This window comes from Siniperca chuatsi, linkage group LG16 (assembly GCF_020085105.1).
Source record: "Siniperca chuatsi isolate FFG_IHB_CAS linkage group LG16, ASM2008510v1, whole genome shotgun sequence".
Taxonomy (NCBI): domain Eukaryota; kingdom Metazoa; phylum Chordata; class Actinopteri; order Centrarchiformes; family Sinipercidae; genus Siniperca; species Siniperca chuatsi.
Window position 1 is genome coordinate 25,425,320 of NC_058057.1, and position 21,810 is coordinate 25,447,129.

Sequence of the window (21,810 nt, forward strand, 5' to 3'; positions counted from 1 at the left end):
CTCTCAATTTCACCTTTTATACACCGGTAAGCTCAGTATTTAAAACAGGTGAGAGTGCATAGGTTACAATAAGCAAAGGTCCTTATGCTGATTTGCAGGTGATGTATTAAATAAGTTAAAACAATAGAGTTATGTAACCTAATGGGTGTAATTTGCATAATCTTTGCGGGTCAGGAACGCGGTGGAAACGCAAACACCTGGTCTGAAGGAACCTTTTAGTTCCTTGAAAAGTAGTTCCTGGGAATAAAAGTTCTGGGTACTTTGGGTGGAAAGCGCGTCTAAACTTTCAGAAGACTTTGACTACCTTTAAATCCAGGTTCAAAACGTTTGTTCTCCACTGCCGACTGAACCATGAACACTCATTATTTTCCACTTTGCACTTACATGTTACCCTAATATTTATTTCTCTGTTTTTATTATTTTAATTTCTCTTAAAATTGTTTTTGCACATTTTAATTTGCATTATCATTTTTAATGCTAATTTTTGTTGTAATGTTTTTAATACATTATGTAAAGCACTTTGAATTGCCGTTGTGAATGAAATGCTTTACAAGCAAACTTGCATTGCCTAAGAAACATCCAATCACAGAGCTGTTAATGGTGGGCAAGAGTTAAAACACTTTAACTTGATAAAACATTCAGATTCTGGGTCGATGCTGGATGAATTCAACAACTGTTACGTGGTGTTTTGATCCCAACTGCAACGATGCAGCTACAGCTCGGATTCCTTCTCCTGACTGGCTTCTTCTCCAAAGTAATGGCAGCTGAGGCTCTTGTTATTGTAGTATCTAAAGCCATATGTCATAACAAATTGATAGAAAAAACATGATTTCTCAGAAACAAAGATGAAATCATTAAAGCTGATGGCCATAACATAAACCTCTAGTACTGTTAAATTATCCAAGAGACTCCTGTGTTTCTATGCGTAGGAACATTAAGGATAAACTGTATAGATATATATATATATATATTTTTTATTATTGATTTTTATTACAGTAGTACTGCTGGAACTCCACTTAGCAACTTTGTACCTGTTTCAATGAGCTCTGTAGATGAACAATTGCTATAAATGACTGAATTTCTAAGGCTGTTTCTGAAGTCACTCCCTTGTAACAGGCACTCGGTAGTTTACAGTAAGTTCACAGTAATTTCAGATTTCAGGCAAAGAGATTTTGAAAATTTCTCATCATCAATGTAACCCACAAATCTTTTTCAAAATTTTAAATAACAAAGAAAATCTAACTTTGGGCTGTAATATTCACAGCAAAACATGAGACCTTGTTGGGAGCATTTCAGTGCAAATAGCAACACCAAAGAGAGTAAACACTGAAACAACAGTTTGATGATGAAGACGTGAACAGCTCTGCGTGCTTCTCTCTCCTCAGCTGCAGTGCAGCTCAGGGGGGTTGCAGCGTTAATATAAATGTAAATTCTGGACAGCCTCGCCTGAACTCTCAACCTACTCCCATTATGGTGCCACAGCAAACCACGGCCGGGTGCATCTGAGGCCGCCACTCCAGCGAGCGTGCTCCAACGCACCCTACATCAAGCACAGTCTTCCCTCCCTCCGCTGTGAAGAGCTCAGCCGCAAAAAAATCCTCCGCCTCCCTGGAAACTATACGACTGAGTGGGTTGCACACTTAATGGGTGTGTGTGCTGCAGTGTGTGCATGCATGTATGTGTGTGTGTGTGTGTGTGTGTGTGTGTGCGTGTGCATGTTCCTGTGTGCACATGATGTACTAACCTCACCAGTGTGTATGTGTGGGTCTTCATGAATGTGTGTTTCCATAGGCTGTGTCCTTGTTCTGCCTCTGCATGTGTGTGTGTGTGTATGTGTCTGTTCTTGTACTTCTATCTTTGTGAGGACCAATTTCAGTTTTAGTCCTTGAGAGTGAGGACAATTTGGATTGTCAGGACATTTATGGAAACTGAGGACTTTTTGATTGAATTTTTTTAGGATATTTTTTGTAAAGTTATGATATTTTTAAAAAGTGAGGAAATTTTTTGAAGTGAGAAAATTTGGGGGGAAAAGAACATTTTTGGAAAGTGAGGAAATTTTGTCAAGTGTTCATTTCTTCAAAGGGGTAAAACTTGGTTTCAGGTCTAGGGAATGTATTGTGTCATTGAGGGTCCTCACAAGCATAAAAGTACAACCATATGTGTGTGGGTATACAGTACTTGTCTATGTATAATAACGTACAATATTACTATGTGTGATAGTAATGATAATGTAATATAATGCTCCTTATGGGATTTTTCAGAAGTTCTTTAATTTATTTTGTTGTTATGGAAGACTAACCTGAATTATTGAAGCAAAAAATAAAAAATAAATAAGCTTGAGTAGTCAGTCAGTGTGTGTGTGTGTGTGTGTGTGTGTGTGTGTGTGTGTGTGTGTCACAGTGTCCTATACGGCTGGATTGGAGCTGTGTGAAGAGGAGCTTCCTGCTGTTTAGTATTCAGTCCGACACTCTGCCTGTCTGGTACAATATGATGCAGAACTCCCCTATGCTGAGACACGCGGACACACACACACATCAATATACCCACATGTACACACACACACACACACACACACACGTACAAATACTTATACCATCACACATACACACACACCCAGACATAGACTAACAGAAAAGTGCAAAGGTTCACCCACTTTTCCACAGAAGCACAGAAACGTACACTGTGTACCTGTGTGATTTTTCTCTCTGAACACAATCCGATACTGTGCCACTTCAACGGATGTCTGGTGGCTGCAGGGCCCCCTGTAGGCCAAAGCCAACCCAACACCTCCCACTGATGACACAATTTTTTTTTCTTGCTCTGATTATTTAATAACCACATAATGTGCTTGGGAGACTAGTGAGTGAGCAATGATGTACACAAAGTGTACAGATGTAAGAAAAAAAATGAACAAGTCGGAGTTTCCTTCGTCAAGTCAATTATTTTCTATATGAAGAAGTCTCAGAGAGTATTATAATGCATACACCATGGCCACTCACCAAAGGAACAAAGAGAGACTGTGTTTTAAATGCTCCTCTGTGTTTAAGAGTGTGTTTGTTGTCAGTTTAACACATGATTAGGTAAGTTTCACCAGTCAGTTTACTGCTAACGGAGCCTAAAGCATCAGTGCTGTTGCTATGGTTACCTGCAGTTTAATATAACTTCAGTACTGATTGAAAATGGTGGTTAAATTGTTGACAAGAACTACTGTATGTCTATCGGTGCCTGAAAATATCTTTAACAGACACCTACCAGCCAATCAGAAGCAAGTATGTTCTTTTTTTTCATGGTATAGACTAATCTGCTGGGTGATTTATGTGTTGCGCAGTCAGGTGATGCCACCATTGCTGCTGTAGCACAGCTGAACTGAGAGCATTTACACCTGACAGTGAAATCAGAGATGTTTGGGCTGATCACAGATCCAAATGATGAAGGTAGCCTTTGTAAATGTGGAAGTTTTACAGTCTCAAACACACTAGTCTGAAATTGGTCACGACACAGGCTTTGGGAATATTATCGTAGAACAATTTGTCCGACTTTCACCGTCTGATAATAAACCAACAGATGTTCAAGGTACATCAATCAATGATTTCTCGTATTGTGATCATAAATAAAAACTGCAAATATATGAAACAGAAAAAGTGAAACTCTGCTTTGTGGCCCGGAAACATGATGTTAACTATGCAGAGCATGTGGTTTTGGACAGGGAAGCTCAGAGAATTTTGGGATGAATTAAAATGCAAATGACTTCATGGTGCAGAGATTTGTGGATCTTGCCTTCTGTTGGAGCAGCTCATTAAGCTGGTTGTGGTGATTTGCAGGAGAAAAGACATCTAGGCGTCTATTAAAACTGGGCTGAATAATGTTGAAAAGTATAAGTTTTATATGTCTAACTGTTGTTTCAACAGCGTTTCAACAACAATATATCAATATAGCAAGGTCTACAGAATCTTCTGGACACATTTCTGGGCAAAAGCTGTACAGAAGTGCTTTAAGAGTGAAATTGTTTACATACACTGAAGTGTTACTGCACAGGTTTACAAGTGAGATGCCACCAGAGTAATTGCAGCTTGTTGACTAACACCTACCTACAAGTTAGTCTGTAACTAACTAATTCCCAGCCAATTAAGAAAAAGAAATTGTATAGAAAATTTACTTGACATTTGGGGATCAAAAAATGACCCAACAACCTGAGGACTCAATTGCATACTTAAAAATGCTTGTTAGTCATATGTCACAACTTCCTAAAAATGTTCCAGTTTCAGGCCTGAAGAGTCTGCAACACACATTGAAACACTCACAGGCAAATGTTTGTGAGCCCAAACAAAGCACACACACACACATGGCAGCCAGGTGAGCGTGTGTTTGCGGCGGAGCCCGACAGCAGCTCAGTGTTTTATTACAGCAGAGCACTTTTATCAAACCCAACAAACAGAAACACCTGGTGTGTGATGCGACGCTGCAGTGCACAAACCAAACAACACAACTGAACAGAGGGACAGAGAGAGAGAGAGGTGCAGAGAGCAGAGAGTATGTGTGCAGAGAGGTCTGTCTGTACATCAAGGGAGAGTTTGTGTTATTCTGGACATAAACTGCTTACATGAGTGACACATAAAATGTCAAAATGCTTACATTTTTAGCCACTCCAGGAATGCTGATGTTGATTGGTTGGTTGGTCCACTACTTTGGTCCAAATTCAAATATCTAACCAACAATTGGCTGAAATGCCATGAAACTCTGTGCAGACATTTGTGGTCCCCAGAGGATAAAGCCTAATGACTTTGGTGATCCCCTGACTTTTCATTTAGTGCCACCTGCAGGTCAAACGAGTCGCTTATCCAGTGAAATATCTCAACATCTGCTAGATGGATTGGCACCAAATCTGGTACAGACATTCATATTCCCTAATGACAAATTCTGCTAAATTTGATTTGTCCAATATTTTGGTTTATGACCAAAGTACATTTGTGTTTTGTGCTAAATAGCAAATGTTAGCATGCTAACACACTAAACTACGACAGTGAACATGGCAAACATTTCACCTGCTGAACAACAGCGTGTTAGCATTGTCACTGTGAGCATGTTAGTATGTTGACATTAGTATTTACTTCAAAGCACTGTTTGTTTTCTGTGTATTTTAGTAAATGTAGCAAATTTCATAAGCCCCTTTTTCATTTTTTCTAAATACATTATAATCTAGCAACTATATAGAACTCACACGTACCTCAGTAAGACTATATATTATCACACTCTGAAAGGAGTGAATATGCATAATTAGCACTTTTAATTTTGATGTCTTTTGACTTCTGTACTTTTACTTAAGTATAATTTGAATGCAGAACTATTACTTGTACAGTAAGTGAATATATAAGTGAATATATATATTGTATACTAGGCAGCATGTTAGCTAAAGCAGCTGCTAAACAATGACAGAATGGACCTTTAATGCATTTCAGTGTGACAGACTGAGGTACAAACTGTTCTGCAGTACAATTTGTGGTGTAAACACGCACGCACACACACACACACACACACACACACACACAGACAAAGTGGCAGCAGCTAAGCCTGGTGTGATGTACATTAGCCCAACTCCTGGTTTCCATGGAGACTGGACTGATCGGGTGATTAGCTGTGTCAATTAACCTCTGACCAATCACAGAGAGAGCCTGAGCAGCAGCAGCTCACTGTGATCTGCAGATACGTTCACAGCTGAAATCAGACAAAAGCATATGGGAATTCTACATTAGCATAGTAAATTACATTCCTGTGCTTGTTTTGTTTTTTCAGGTATTGTCTTTTATAACCTTCTCCACAGAGTATTATTTGTGTTTGTTGGTTTTTAAAGCACTGTGGTACACATATTCTTTGTATATTTAATCTGGAAAATGGCAAATGAAATTTTTTTAGTTTTTTTTGCGTTTGATTGTGGCCCTCAAAAAATGACTTTCCTGTTTTCATCTTGAAGTAGGTACCCTAATAAAAAAACTAAATATTCTTGTTTGTTATTTTAGTGTCTTTTTTTTTGTCTCTTTTTGAGATTTCCTCATTTTCATTTTCCATAAATGGATAGATACATGTGCCCGCTCCACACATGAACATGCCTGATTCCCCTGCAGAGTTTACTGGCTATAATGAACCCTGGTACACTTCATGTTCACCCTCTAAGCCCTGTGAATGTGGGAATGTGAAGGGGCCACACTGCAGATTTTCACACCTGGACACAAATGCACCACCAGCCTGCTCTCCCCAGCGCGATGACCAGGTCAGTGGTTTCATGCCAGCACTTCAGAAGAGATAAAGTCCTCTTCAGCCCTCAGACTATGTTTTGTCAGAGGATATTCACCTCATAACAGGAACTCCTCTACTGTGAGTATCCGCACACAGTCGCAATATTAAATGTCTGCAGGCTGAATTTGTTTTACATTGAAATTGGCTTTTCATGATGACCAACATCAGCTGTTTCTGTTGTCAGGTGACTGCAGAGCTGTAAAATTGTCACCTTGCTCAGAACGTCAAAAGGCTACACAAGGTCTAAAGTAATTCCTAACAATGTGTGACTCATCAAATCAATTTATTACGATGCTGCATTCATCTTACAACGGAAACTGTTATCTTTACATGCTGAGCAACTATAACCTGATGACTGTGAATCATGAGTGATTACATGCTTCTCAGTAACTTGATTTTTCTCCAGTAATGTGAGTTTCAGTTTAATCAGGTTCATGTCTGGAGGAGGAGGCTTTTGTTTGCAGTTTGTTCTTTTATTTTAAAATTAATTTTTAAGTTGGATATTGCCAGTGTATTACTCTGTGTTGTATTGTATAGTAGGCAAGGACCATGCAATACTGCTGGGACTGTCAGCAGTTTACCACAAGGCACTAAATGGCATCAACACACTGTAACTTCCCTGCCACAGTGCCTTCCCAGGGAGAAGCCCAGAACTTAAAGAGGAAGTGATGTAAATGTGCGCAAATTTTCCACTTCAACTTTGGTGAACTTTGACACACAAATTCACGCTGTTGACCAACAGCAAGCCGTCTTACCAGTGCTGACCTCTGAGGGAACGGAGAGCCAGAGAGTACAAAATGGAGGGAGCTAACATGGCTTATTAGCTGTGTTGCACCATCCGCTTTTACTTAATAAAATAATCTCCTCTGCCAAACTCCTCCGCAAAAAAAGCAATGCCTTACAAACAGTTATGAGACAGGAGTCAATTGTACAAATACGTTGTTTAAATAAACTGTGTGAACTATTGTCCTCTTCTGCCGGGTTCAGACTACACAATTATTAAAATGGTCACTGCATCAGATTAGGAGATTCATAAATTCTTGCCGTGACTTGGCCGAGAGACATAACAGACTACACGTTGGTCCACAACCAATCATAGCTTGCCGTGTTTCATGACCTGAGTGATGTCATCGGGAAGGAGGTGCTAGGGACCGACTTCTGGGAACAAGAATGTAAACAAACACCGAAGCGGTGTGTTTGTTACCGGCTGTTTTGGGTTCGGAAAGGTGACGGTGACCTTTCCTCTGTTTCACAGGTCCAGCTCGCAGCACCAACATCCTTCCTCTTTGGCGTCGCCATGTTTACAGTTGAAGAGCGCTCTGTGCTCCTATTGGTCAACGTCACAAACGTGTTGTGGAATTTGTTGTGGAAGGCAAAACAAATTGTGATACGCTCATCTTTTTGCCGGGACATCGTGAGGCGTCCCATGCAGCATCAGTTGTCGTCCACTATGATACACTACACGGGATAAAATAATTGACTGAGTTATTGAACTTTACTGACAGTTAGCGACCTTGTTAGCTTAAAGAGTTTTTTTCCTCCTCTTCAATAAAACTATTGAATGAAATGATGTACAATCCTGAGAGCAAAATGCCAGGGGGGTGTAAACAGCCCAGTGCAGACAAAATAGAAAGAAGCTTATTTGCTATTATGACTGACTAACACATGTTCTCAGCTGGCTAGCGTGTTAGCGGTTAGCTTGCTGGCCACAGTAGTTCACCTCACCCCTTAAATCAACATACTGTTTACTGCACTGCAGCAAAGAAAACTAAAATTATACATTCCTTTAAAATTAAAGTGGGGTTTAATAGTGATGATGCTACTAATTGGTGTATTTAACCACCAGTCTCAATCAAACTGACATTTTTTCACAGTGTAGACCCCCATCATTCACCTGCAGAGCAGGGTGGCGGGGCTCTGTGATTGACAGGTCGCAGAGTGGATGTGGTCAGTGGGTGAAGCTTTAATGATCTGTAACAAGCAGACGAGGCAGGTCGTCAGTGGCAACAGAGATCCACAATCGTTACTCCTGCTTGAATTAGTGTGTGTGTCTGTGTGTGTGAAAAGAAAACATCCAGCTGAATCGGAGGTGATTCGGCGGATAATGTGTCCCTTTTCGTGACTAGAAACCTGGATTAATGACGATATACAGTATGACTCTTTTGTATCCAGACAGACTCTTCACTCACATCGACGGTACAACCCTTATTAATATTAGTATTTTTATTATCAGAGATCAGATCTGATCTGTTACAGGTAACTGACTACTGGGCGGCCAAAGGTCAGAGGTCACAGCAGATGGAGCAAATTAAAAAGGTTTTGCATTAATCACGGCTCTAAATTGGATTCCACAGAAACCAGCTGTCGGTCTGCCATTCACATGAATGATTTTACAAACGCACACTCAGAACAGGATCTACCCGCGATGAATCATTAAAAATGTGTGTGTGTGTGTGTGTGTGTGTGTGTGTGTGTAAATGTGTTGTACAGAGTGTGTGTATGTGTGGTTTTTTGCACTATGAGTCATTCGGTGCTCCAGAATAGAATTTGGATGATGCCTTCTGCAACGTGTGTGTGTGTGTGTGTGTGTGTGTGTGTGTGTGTGTGTGTGTGTGTGTGTGTGTGTGTGTGTGTGTGTTTGTGTGTGTCTGTGAGCGTCGCTGACCTCCATTGATCAGAATGAGTTAATCAGATTGATGGGTGTCTTGGCAGCAGCTCAGATTTAATAAACCACAGACAGACAGACAGACAGGTAGTTGAGATGAGGTCTCAGTGGAGCGACTTGGCAGTTTCATCACCGACTCGACAGTAACCAGCTGAACTTCCATCATGGAGGAACACGGTCTGTTAAACGCCTTTCAGACATGCGCCTCGCTACGTAAATGTGACGCAGATTTTCTATGTCAGTCTCATGCCAATGTCTCATAAGCAGCTGAGTTACTTTTGTTGCAGGTTTGGATTTAGTGACATTTCCGTAATGCCGGGCAGACACTGGCAAATTGTAGCCCTGACTGAATTGGTCGTCCCAGACTAATTTTAGAATCGCGGCGAATTGCTGCCAGATCGGTTGTCATTTAACGTGCAGTTTGAGGTCACGATCCCGGATAATTCGCCTGAACGCTCAACAATGTGGCTCGCAGACGATCGGATGGATTTCTGGCATGCCAGAAATTTTGGTCGTCTGTCTACGGTTTGAGCAGCTCCACGGTTTGATTTCACTAATGGCTGCTGTCAAAACATCTGTTATAAACTGCAGTGAGCTTGTTTTAATATGAATGGAGGAGTATTTTACATGTTTTGTCTAAAACTATAGTCTTGACTGAGACTGCTGTGTTACAAAACTGAACTTCACGGCAGAAAAGACACCTTATTGTCTGCATCTTCCAGCCATCTGCAGCTCCATTTTTTATTTTTTTTGTCTTACTTTCCGTTCATAGTAGAATTGCAGAACGTAACGCTGACTTTCTCTCTTTTCATCAACATTGAGGACACGGTCGTATTGTTTGAATAAAATTTATTGGAATTGTTGGACAAAACCGACCAGAGGTTCCCTGCTTACATTCAGTGAGAGCTCCACGACATGGCCGGCCAATTGATCCGTGCAGTGTGAGCGTAAGAGTCGCAGGTTCTGGCCGTGTAGATTCAAACGTGTAGTGAGTTAACACAACGTAGCTTCAGCTTCTGCCCAGCTTTACACTTCAGCACAGCACAAGTCTGAATTGAATGTCCTCACGTTAATGTGAAGGCTGCAGCTTAAATAAACAGAGAGAGATATTTAATGTGCAATTTGTTCTATTTTCTAAGAGCAGTGTAATGGTTATTGAGAGGATGCCCACCTGATGACCCTGTAGAATATTGAAACCTTTCTTTTTTCTTTGTTAAGACTGGTCAAGGGACACGATTCATGCATGGAAAAGTTGGGGTTGCTAATTAGTAGCAATTTGTAAGACTAGTGGAGGTAGATAAGCAGGGATGGCGACTGGAATACTGAGCAGGCCGTGGCATTCAGACGAAGCTGCCTATTGAGCCAGTTGGTCAGCCATTGTACTTTAGCCTGAGCAAATATACTGTAGATATAAGGCCTGATTAAGCAGCCGAGTATCTGCACTTCGTTTGGGTGAGGGTAGGATTCAAAGGCAGTTTAAAGGAGCAGGGTTAGAGAATGTATTTGTTGTCATAATCACAAACAAAATCGATTTGCAACACGCAGATTGCAAATGGAGGAAGCATCATGTTCCACAAACGACTGTCGCTCATAAATTGCCAATAATTTAGCGAGTCAAAGCTCTCATGCTCATGCAGTATGGGCCTTGGTTTTAATCTGTAAAACGTGCCAAATTGAACGAGAGGAAACTATCTCATGTTGCAAATCCCAGCTTGCATATTGCAAATGTGGTGAAACGGGTCCCTGGACTTTGCTGTAAAGCTGCATTCAACATTGTTGCATCTTGGTAATTAATTTAGGGATGATAGCCAAAACCACAAGAATATGGTAACACCCAGGTTGCAAAGAAACTGAACGTTCATTCACTGACGATGAAACATAACAGCTCAGTTCATCACAGAGAGCTGCACCTGGTCTGTGACTGAGCTGTGATTTGACTTGACCTACAGGTATGGATGCAGAATTTATCTGTGACCAGCAGTCTGGTCAACTGTAAGATGACCCTGTGTTTAATATGCTCTGTCACACACAGGTGGTGCTAGGCTGCAGAGAGGAGGAAGGGTTATTTTGTTCTGCAGCGATGAATGATCACCGGCTCTTGTCTGTCTCTGACTCTGTCTCTGCAGAGGGCAGACAGGAGATAAAGGAGTTTAAATAAAGGAATGAACGAGTTTTTCTTTCATTACTTTTCAGTTGAGTTCTGATCTCAATATTTACGCAGCAAAACAGCCATCTACTAGAGCCACGTAGAGCCACAAATCAGGTCTAACTGAACCAGATTAGTATTTTGTCCCACTCTACATATCATCAGAGAAGCTCCAAACCAACAAAGAGCAGGTCAAAGGTCAGAAGTCCCTCAGCCAATATTCTTGTGACCCCAGAATGATGAAGATGATGATGATAAAATGCTGAGATGCCATTTTTGGAATCCATACCTTCTAAACACAGAGGCAGAAAACTGTTTCCTGAACACATGCTGTCTAACTGACTGAACTACTAACAAGCTAAATTGCCAAATAGCTGACAGGCTACCTGACTAATTAGCTCACTAACTGACTAGAGAAATAACTAGCAAGCTAATTGACAAACTGGATACCACGGGACAAAAATAGTTTGCTTAAATTGGATGCACAGTCATCTTTCTGAGAAGAAACATTTCACTGATAATTGTTTAAAAGGCATTAATAGATATATATATTTGGCTACTTGAGAGCAGCAGAACAAATTGAAACCACAGCACTGAAATAAAGTATAAGGTTATTATGGCGAACATTGACCAACATTAGCGTTCGTTTGGAGTTGTGTTTGTGTCCACCTGATGAATCAAAGTCCAATATTCACTCTCCTTTTAGCTCTGCTTTGATCTCCACCAACTCCTGAGAAAAATATTTGGCTCTCTCAGCTAAATGTTCCACTGTGTTCCCCAGATTGTTGCTAACGTTGTATGTCTGACGTTTGGTACTGGGCAGGTAGTGTGCAGTGGCTTTATCATCTGCCTGATGTGGCAGAAAACCATACTGATGAGGGCTGTGTGAGTGAATCAAAACAGTAAAGTTATGGGATGTAAAACCAAAACGATGAGCTGAAAGACGCTAAAACGTTCTGTAGAGCTGAGGGGAACTGCAGAGTTGGTCATATTTCTCTGTGGGTTCATCACTTCAAGCAACCCCTTTTACATGACACATAATCTGAGCCATTGTTAATATAATAGTATTGATTAGTGTAGCTTTAGGGAAAATTTTCCCCTTTTTGATATTTTTGTTTGATAAAATAATGTACAAATGTGGGTCTAAGTCACTATTATAAAATGTATATATTAATTATTTTGTTGTGACACTTCACCTTGATCTGCTGTGGCTTTGATTGTACCTCATTCGTACAAAAGCATCTCCCAAATGAATAAATGTAAAGTAAATGTACTTCCATACTTGTTCCACGGTATTACATGGATACTCTTGCTAGTGGCACTTTGATATGCAAAAAACTGTGGTTAACACAACCCAGGAAGTGGTTTTCACTGAACAATAAAATAATGTAGTGTAAACATCAGTAAGCAGAGATTTGTTTCCGATAAAGCATATTTTTATATAAACGGTATCCCTGCAAGCTCTCACCCTGCAGCAAGCTGTCCCTCTGTTTTTCTCCATTAATATCTATCTACAGATATCTACGTCAGAAAGTTTGAATTATCCTACAAGTTTCAGTCATTCATTCAAAAACACATCAGGACGAGTGCTTCTGAGCTTCTACACTTCTACACTCAACACGTCTGATTCTGAATATACAGGCAGGCAGTTTTTGGTTTTGGGGATCAAGTCTTCACAGTCAAACTCAGAGTTTAGTCACCAGTCTTTGGTGTTAAACTGGGAGCCTCCAGATCCCCAAATTTCCCCTTGGGAACAATAAAATTTAAGTTGATTATTTTTAAGTCATATTTATCCCAACTGAAGTACAGTTAACTTACTATTATTTATTTATTTCAGTTCTGTTACTTTAGTCAAGTGTTACTTCAACATAAACTTATTTACTTGCATTTTACTAAACAAGTCAATGGTCTGTTATAAAGATTGAAGCAAATTAATTAAATACTTCAAGGATATTATAGTCTCGAGTCTAACAAAAGACTCATACAGATGCTATAATACATTTTCTAGTGAAAACAGAGGGGAAAAACTTAATAAAAAGGTGCCATAAGGTCACTGCCGACTCACTAATTGGTAGCACAGACACACTTTAGCTCACCATGGAAGCATTATAGCAATATTATAGGAACACTGACACTCTCTGACCCTGTAGGAATACATAATATTATACACAGTGGTCCCTGCCTGGATTATCACACCCTATTAAGGTCTATCCTATAGCGACTATACAGAACAATACAGGCTTCACAGCACCCTGTAGGAACATTAAGGAAATATTACAAGGATATTATAGAGCACTGGGCGCCTCAAAGTAATTATACAGATATTATATATGACTATGATAATGAAACATGAGCATAAACATAATCAAAAGGTGCCATAAGGTCACTACAAACCAAGCAGCAGAGACACCACAGTTCACTGTAGGAATATCATAGAAATATTATAGGAATACCACCAGAAAGACGTGAATATTAAACGGCAAAGGCAAATACCACAGCACCATAGAAACATAATGACACACAATATAACGAAAAATCTGAAAATATTATAGGAACATCATATGAGACTGTCACCAAAACTCAGCCCTGAAACAACAGAAGCATGACTGACACACTATAGGAGTGCTACAGGAACATCGTAGAGGCACTAAAGCAGACAATGTCCCTGTAAAGGCGCACGCAGAGCGGCACAGACACACTGTCAGAGCTCAAGAATATTATAGGAATATCACAGAAGACTGTCAACAAGCGCTGAAACAACAGACGCATGACTGACACACTATAGGAATATTACAGGGACATCGCAGAGGATGAGGAGCTGTGGAGGCGCATAAAAAGGCGCATATAGAGCGTCAGAAGCCTCTGAGTATTATAGGAACATCATAGAAGAAAGAACGGAAAACATACTGAAATGGCGAAGATGGAGCTCCTCTAGCTTATCTCTGTCTCTTCTTCCTCCTCTCCTCTTCCTCTCTGGTCGGAAAGTCTGCAGCCTTCTTCACTTTCTCTCTCTCTCTCTCTCCCTCTCTCTCACACTCTCTGTCTCTCTCTTTATCTCTCCCAGTCTCTGTCAAGGTCTCTCTACCCCCCCTTCGCTCTCTCTCTCTTTTGTCGCCGTGATATCTGGCCGTGCCTTCACTGGCGGAGAGCGGGATGGAGAGGGAGGGGGAGAGTCAGACACACAGACAGGAGGGAGAAGAGGATGATGATGGTGGTGATGATGAAGATGGTGGAGGGAGAATCAGACACTGCAGCAGTAGAAGAGGAAGAAGACGGCGGGTTTACCTCTCTCTCTCTTTCCTTCCTCCTCTTCCTTTTCCTCTTTTTCTTTATTTCTCAGGGACGCGCACGCAAACTCGGCGACGCGCGCGATGGAGAGCCAGCGGGGGCGCGCACATGCAGGCTCTCCAAGGATGGCAATGCATTCCCTGCCTCTCTCTACCACTCATCTGTCTCTCGCTTTCTGAATTAATTCAAAGCATGTAGACTGTGTGTGTGTGTGTGTGTGTGTGTGTGGCAGCCTTGCAGTCAGTCTCTGGGTGTAGTTTTGATTTTCCACACCGCAGACTAGATCTCTCTCTCTCTCTCTCTCTCTCACACACACACACAAACAAAAGTATCTATAGGTGTTGAAATGCATCAATGTGTAATTTCCTTTGTTCATCAAAGCAGTTAGACTCTAGACTGTAACTTCCTAGTATTAGTATAGATCTAAATATATAATAATATATAATATAGATCTATTAATAAATCATCAGATTGTGAAAAGTCCCTTTGGTATCCTCCCCTCTAATTCATTAGGAAGACCCCTCTAATGGACTGTTAGACCACTTCTCAAAAAGAGCTGCACAGCATCTGGACCAAAGTCCATTTACCATATTAATAATTTATTACATATTCATGTTGCAACCAAAGCAACATGACAATTCAACAAAATCCCAGATTAAGTAAATAACAGTGTCTTTTCTTTTCATTCTACGGTTTTGAAAATTGCTCTCTGCAATATCTGTGTGTAGCAGCTGTAAGGTGGTCACATTGCTCACAGATCGAAGAACACCAGTCGCACCAGAATTCAGGGTCTGCTCTTATATCTTCTCTATATAACAGAGCAGCATGGAGCACAGTCTGCATACACTCACAGTGGCAGGCTCTCTCCCAGTCCCCAGCAGAGACTGCCCTCCCAAAGAGAAACACCAGCATCAGTCGTTTCAGATACTGTAGTGCCACAAAACGGCATTTTTTTTATGGTAAAGAGACAAAGCCCTGTAGCAGCTGTAGGAATTAGGCAATGACTCTTGTCCGTCAGAATCAAAGGAGGAAGTCAGGTGTCGTTATAAAGCCACAGAGCAGAGGGAGGAGGTCGGGCTGGATGGACGGGTCAGCAAAACGTCAGACTTAAACACGGTAGACCACTGTTTGTTTCACGTTTCCTACAGACAGTCAACGTTGGTTTCTTTTAAACATGACGCGATCGTTCCCTAACCTTAATGAAGAAGCCAATTTAACCCAAACCAAGTTTTTTTTGTGCCTAAACCTAACCAAACCTTAACCACAGTGGTGGCATAATGGAGATTCAGCCTCTCCTCCTGTCTCTCTCTCTCCCTTGACTGCATGTTGTCCTTGTCTCTCGCTCCTTGTGTTTGTTTCTGTTCTCCTACCTGTGCGAATGGTGAGCTTGGTGTTTATGTAGTTTGTGTAGGATTCCTCCTCTGTTGCTCCTCCTGAGGTTTCTTCCATTTTTCCCTGTTAAAGGGTTTTTTGGGGAGTTTTTCCTTATTCGAAGGGTGTAAGGACAGAGGGTGTTGTATGCTGTACTGATTGTAAAGCCCCTTGAGGAAAATTTGTGATAATGTGCTATATGAATAAAACTGACTTGACTTGCCTTGGTGTCACAAAACAGATTTATTTTCTGTGATTTCTAACGTTTTTGTCAGGCACAGACAAATGATGTTGTTCTGTCGATATATATGGAAGCGTATACGGGACTATATTCAAATGATAATGTAAACTTGAAAATGAAAATGTAATTCCACAATAGTAGTTTGTTCCAAATCAAAACTGGTTACAACCGAAATATTTTCAAATCTATATCAAAGAAAATTACACAGAGCTACGTTCACCAAAATAAAACAAAGACATTAACTTAGCTACATGCGCATGGCAACTAATGTATGGTTATGGCTAGGGTATGGATAAGGTTAGGCAATTAAAGCACTTGGTAAAGGTTAGGGAAAGATCATGGTTACTGTTAATAAATAGGTCTGTTAATTGCAGGTGATGGGACACAAACTCCAGTCACCTGCATGACCATCTACCATTCTTCCTTTCAAGTTTATGTCCAAACATAGCCCCCATCTTATTAAAATCCAGGGCTAAGACCAGATCTCCACATGTAAATAGCTAATAATGCACTCTGAGCTAATTTTCCATGAGTTACTTTTGCGTTTTGTGACACAAAAACAACTCCTCGTGTTGATCTCAGTAGCCAGATTTCAATCCAAATGTAGCGCAAATTTGAAGAAACCAAAATTAAAATAGAATGCAAATTTATGCGTGTCTCCATCCACTACTGTTATGCGAATATTAAGAGTTGGTTCATTGAGATAAAAAGTAGGTGGCGCTAATGCTCCTGTCAGGTGCCATTATACCACTGCAGAAGAAGAGGACACAACGAGATGACATCATTAACAGAGTGCCAGCCAAACCTCAAATAATGTAGAAGACACATATGGCATTTCTGTTTGTTTCATGTAGTAATATGAGGAAGGTTACAGTCTCCTCATGTTTTCGTCTCTTCACAGGAAACTTGAGTGACGTTTAAGTCACATGCTTCATGTTGCCTAGGTTGTGATTAATTCGCTAAGTCTGCTACCATTGCACTTTGTCGCATTTTGCTTTTATCGACACACCAACTTTTCCACCTCAGCCAAGCATAAAAACATTTTTGCGATATTTTGAGTTTTTTTTAATTTTCGGCTTTTCCACTCGTGTTTTTTTATGCATAAATTGAAAATGCACATAAAAACAGGAGCAGAGGCGAATCGTTGCTCCAGAAAGAGTCCGTGGATAGATTGTTTGAGTTTTCTCACACATGATGGTTTCAATTAAGATTTTTCCGTAGCGGGAATTCATCCTCCATATTTTTGCTTCCTTTCTCAATTCAATTTTCCTTCTTTCTGTCCATCTGTCCATCATTCCCTCCAATTTTTAATTCCATCTTTGATCATTTACCTCCCTCATCCTTCCATTCATCCACTCCTTTGTCCCTCCCCTTTGTCTTTTCCTTCCATCTCTCAATTTTTTACCTCTGTTCTGTCCCGTATATGCTTCCCTCTTTTCCCTGCTTCTCCAGTCCTTTCCTCCACCCTTCCCTTACCTTCCCCTCGTCCACTGATTACTTCCACCTCCCCTCATCCTTCTTTTATAACTCCATTCTTGTCACTTTTCATTCCCACATCCTTCTGATTGTCTATGTCCTTCCATTCATCTGTCTCCTTCTTTTTCCATCCCTTCGTTCCAGTCGTCTTTCACCTCTCTACGATCTCTTCTTCTTCCCTCCGTCTCTCTGACAGCAGACCAGAGTGAACTGAGGACACAGAGACAGAGAGAGAGTGGTAGAGCGAGCTTGGTTTGAACAGGCTGACCTAGTTAGACTCTCCCTTCAATAAAACATTGAGACTGAGAAAAGAAACACACAGGTCTCTCTCTCTCGCTCTCTCTCTCGCTCTTTCTGTCTGTGTTTCTCTATCACTCTATCTTTGCTTCTTTTGGAGAGTTTTCAGTTTTCAGTTCAAAATTTAAGCCTGGAAACTCGCGAATCCATTTTCAGCTCAGTCAGTTCGAGCAATCAGCAAAGCTTGAAGATGATTCAATTCAATTCAAAGGCTTTATTGGCATGAAAGTTTTGAAAAACAATTTTGCCAAAGCATCCAAGTACAAATTGATCAAATTGATAATTTGACTAAATATTAAATAAAGAAAGTTGTAGATATAAGATGAAGCATATGTCTTCACCTTTTGCTGTGCATCTTAACAGAAATTTCCTGAACAATTGCCATGTTCTTTCCCATTTTGTTTTGTATTCCGTGAAAAGCAAATTAATTTTTCAATCAGCATCTGGATGTGGTAGTTAGCAGTGGTGGAAGACGTACCCAGATCATTTACTTAAGTAAAAGTAGAAATAACATTGTCTAAAAATACTCAATTACAAGTAAAAGTCCTGAATTCGAAATGTTACTTAAGTAAAAGTACAGAATAATTAAAGTATCAAAGGTAAAAGTACTCATTATGCAGAATGGCTCCTTTCAGTGTTATTATTATAGAATATTATATTATTCTGTTTTTGTCACTAACAGCTGCATGTAAGAGCATTTTAATGTTGGAGTTCGTCAATGTGGAGCCAATTTCAGAAACTTTGTGCACTACTGGCGGCTGTGGTAGTGGTAGAGCGGGTCGTCCACTAATCGGAAGGTCAGCAGTTCGATCCCGGCTTCCGCCAGCCCACATGTTGAAGTGTCCTTGGGCAAGAGGGCTGTGCCTTCGGTGTGTAACTGATCAGTTTCTTTGGACTGATGAGCGGTTGGCACCTGCCATTAGTTTTTGAATGGGCTGAATGTGATATGTAGTGTGACGCGTTTTGAGTGGTCGGAAAGACTAGAAAGGCGCTATACAAGTACAGTCCATTTACCATTAGTAGTATAGTTCTGTATCATATCGTATGATTTTTTATGTAACTAGTAACTATAACTGTCAAATAAATATAGTGGTACAATATTTCACTCTGAAATGTAATGGTGTATAAGTATAAAGCAGCATAAAATGGAAATATCCAAGTAATGTACAAGTATTTCAATATTTTACTTGAGTAAACGTTACACCACTGTGTGTAGCATTTGAACATTTCGGGCTTTGGCGACCCCTAGTGGTAAGATCAAAAAACGATACTAACAGACAGCAATGCACATTGCTTCCCCCAACACACAACAGAAAGCTGAGCTAGAAAAAAATGAAAAAGAGACAATTAGACAAAGATATAAATAAAGATATAAATATTTGAATTTGACAACCTTTTTTAAAATCGCTGTTTGAATAAGTTATTCTATCATTTCCTCTCAATACAAAACAGAAGGTTAGTGAATATGAATCTCTCACATGCCAGTTGCCAAGACAGAATACTGTGTATGTATTTTTAGACCAGTCTTCATTTACATCCACTTGTCTTTTTCAGCATTTTGTGCAAATTGTGCATTAAAGAAACCTCTGAAAATGCCAGAAATTGAGGGGGGGAAATGCCCAACTCTCGCAGGCTGATGGAAATACATTTTTCAAATAAACAATGACATTGATGAACCTGCTTCAGATTCCTCTACTATAAACGAAACACTCCTGTTTTGCTGCGACATACTGTTTCCAGCCCCCGCTCCACTAGAGAGACTGAAAAATAAAGAAAAAAAACGTCATGTGAGGTTGTCACGGTAGTCCTGAGGTCTACAACGGTGAACCTTACAGTGTAACCTCAGTGTCCCAGGATCAACTTTGGTCGGGGACACTTGTTTCACGTCACCTGCACCAATCTGCTGCAGCTGATGAAAACACCTCAGGGTATGTGCATACAGGGCCTTAGCCAGCCTTAACACACTCATCACCACTCTGAAAATTTAAACCAAAAACCAAAAAGGAAGTAAAATGTAAATGTTCTAATTACTTGTTTTTCATGTTATTCATTAATTTAACTGTTCAATTACACTATGTAAATCTTATTTCTCAACATGAAGGTCTAACACCGGTTTCAGTGTATGAAACTCAACAAGCCTGCAGGTAGGCTGCAACACTGTAGGCTTTTAATGTGGAAACAAACATCAGGAAGTGTTGAGGTTTGCTGACGGTAGCTTAATATTGTGTTGATCTCCTCATAAGCTGTGCCGTGCGTGCATCTCACCATAACGGCACTTGGAAACCCGTCTGAAAGCAGGTGGGAGAAGGTGACAGATTTTATCAGTCAGACTGACAGTGCAAGGCCGGGACTATTTCCTGCATGGAAGCAGTACGTACAGTACCAGTAGCCTACAGACGTGACAAACTATAAAAAGTCTCAGTTGAAAAGATTTGTTCATCCATTTTTGGCTAGCACTAGGGTACAGAAGTGGTCAACATGCCCAAATGATGGGGGAACAGAGGCAAATTATTGCTTCAGAGAGAGTCAGTGGATTTTTGTTTCCTTTCTCGAGATAATTTTCTTTCCTCTTGTACATCTGGCCATCATTCCCTCCCACCGTTTTCCTTAAATGCTTAATTCCATCTTTGATCATTCCCCTTATAGTTAGGCTGCTATAGGATTTTAATGTGGAAAAAAAAACATCAGGAAGTGTTGAGTTTTGTTGACGGTAGCTTAATATTGATCACAAGTACAGCAAAGAAGAAATGAATGGAGCATGAAAACATTATTTCTGTTAAATAAGAGTGGAGAGTATGACATGACTGTTATTGTACTGATGGAATTCATTCTGTGGAAATGTACATTATACTAAATGTACCATGTACAAGTGATTTCACCCCCTTTGATGTTTCTTTACCCAGCCTTTGTTTGTTCGTGCTGGCTACGGCCGGCCATTATTTGAATACCGACTTTTATATGAGAGTTTATTGTATACCAGTAGACGGTGACCTTGTCTTCCTCCTCAGTGTGGCCCTCTCTGCCAGCTGCAGGGCAGTTTCTCTTCACATAACTCTGACAATAAAAGCAGACACCATGTTTACTGTGATAGATTACAGAAACTTGAGTAAGTTTCAAGCCTCTGCAGGTTGGTTTTGTCTATTCACATTCACACCTTTACACACACACACACACACACACACACACACATACACAGATCTGTCATCCTCACACTGATCTAAGCTGGTTAATCAGATTTCTGTCGTTCCTACCTGTTTGGATCTGAACCAACAGACACAAGCTGTCGACTTCTCCGGATGAATTCAGAGACACGCTCCCTCCTTCCCTCTCTCTCTCTCTCTCTCTCTCTCTCTATATGTCTGCAGTGTGTAGGTGTGCAGCAGTGTGTAATAGGTTTTTCAGTGCAGCTTTGCAGCCTGAAGCTTCCACCGGGCTCAGAGGGAGAAAGTCAATTACAGCAGGGCTGAGCCTGGCCTGTGGGGGGGCGTATGGGAGGGAGATAAGAACGTAAAGATGGCTGCAGCAGAGCGCTCCTCTGGCTGCATGCATGGGCGGCGAGCGCTGCACTTTGCCCTCCTGCAGCTTTCCAGACGCAGAGCCAGAAAGCTGCAGCAGGGAGGAGGACTCAGACTGAGACTGAAACACAGGAGAGGAGATAATGTGACTGCATTCAATAGTATTTATTCTAACGTACAAGTTTATCGATTGCTTTTTATCAATTTAAAGGCTCAATCAGTGATTTTGGATCATATAAATCTGATATCTATTCACATATGAATGTAGGTTTAAGGATAATTCTGGTTTATTACAACATAAAATGTATTTTTGTAGTTTTGACCATCAAAATAAGACGGTGTAGTCCCTCATTCGTCCAGGAGTGTTCTATCGTAGAAAAGGTTTCAGTCGTAGTCATCTGGACACTGTTTTCAGAATCGAGACGTTTCAGCTCCCATCCAGAAGTCATTCTCAATTTTGACCATCATTTATATCTGTCCTGATGACATTGTACTAACCACGTTAAGTGCTGAAATCTGG

General features: G+C 40.6%; 1 protein-coding gene and 1 long non-coding RNA gene across 8 annotated transcripts in view; both read right to left on the reverse strand.

The window, feature by feature from the left end:
* myt1la (myelin transcription factor 1-like, a) overlaps window positions 1-14,620 on the reverse strand; it is a 73,153-nt gene extending 58,533 nt beyond the window's left edge. For 2 of the 7 annotated variants that reach the window (XM_044169051.1, XM_044169049.1), the window contains exon 1: window positions 14,010-14,377. The gene's annotated coding sequence lies outside the window, so the exon portion shown is untranslated. The other 5 variants (XM_044169048.1, XM_044169046.1, XM_044169052.1 and 2 more) reach the window with 3 other exon arrangements.
* A 2,288-nt stretch (window positions 14,621-16,908) lies between these two features.
* Window positions 16,909-21,167, reverse strand: LOC122863100. Its single transcript, XR_006374912.1, has 3 exons — window positions 21,027-21,167; window positions 20,753-20,829; window positions 16,909-17,688 (listed from the first exon to the last, which is right to left on the reverse strand). It is a non-coding gene; the product is annotated as an uncharacterized LOC122863100 (long non-coding RNA).
* Window positions 21,168-21,810: the final 643 nt, after the last annotated feature.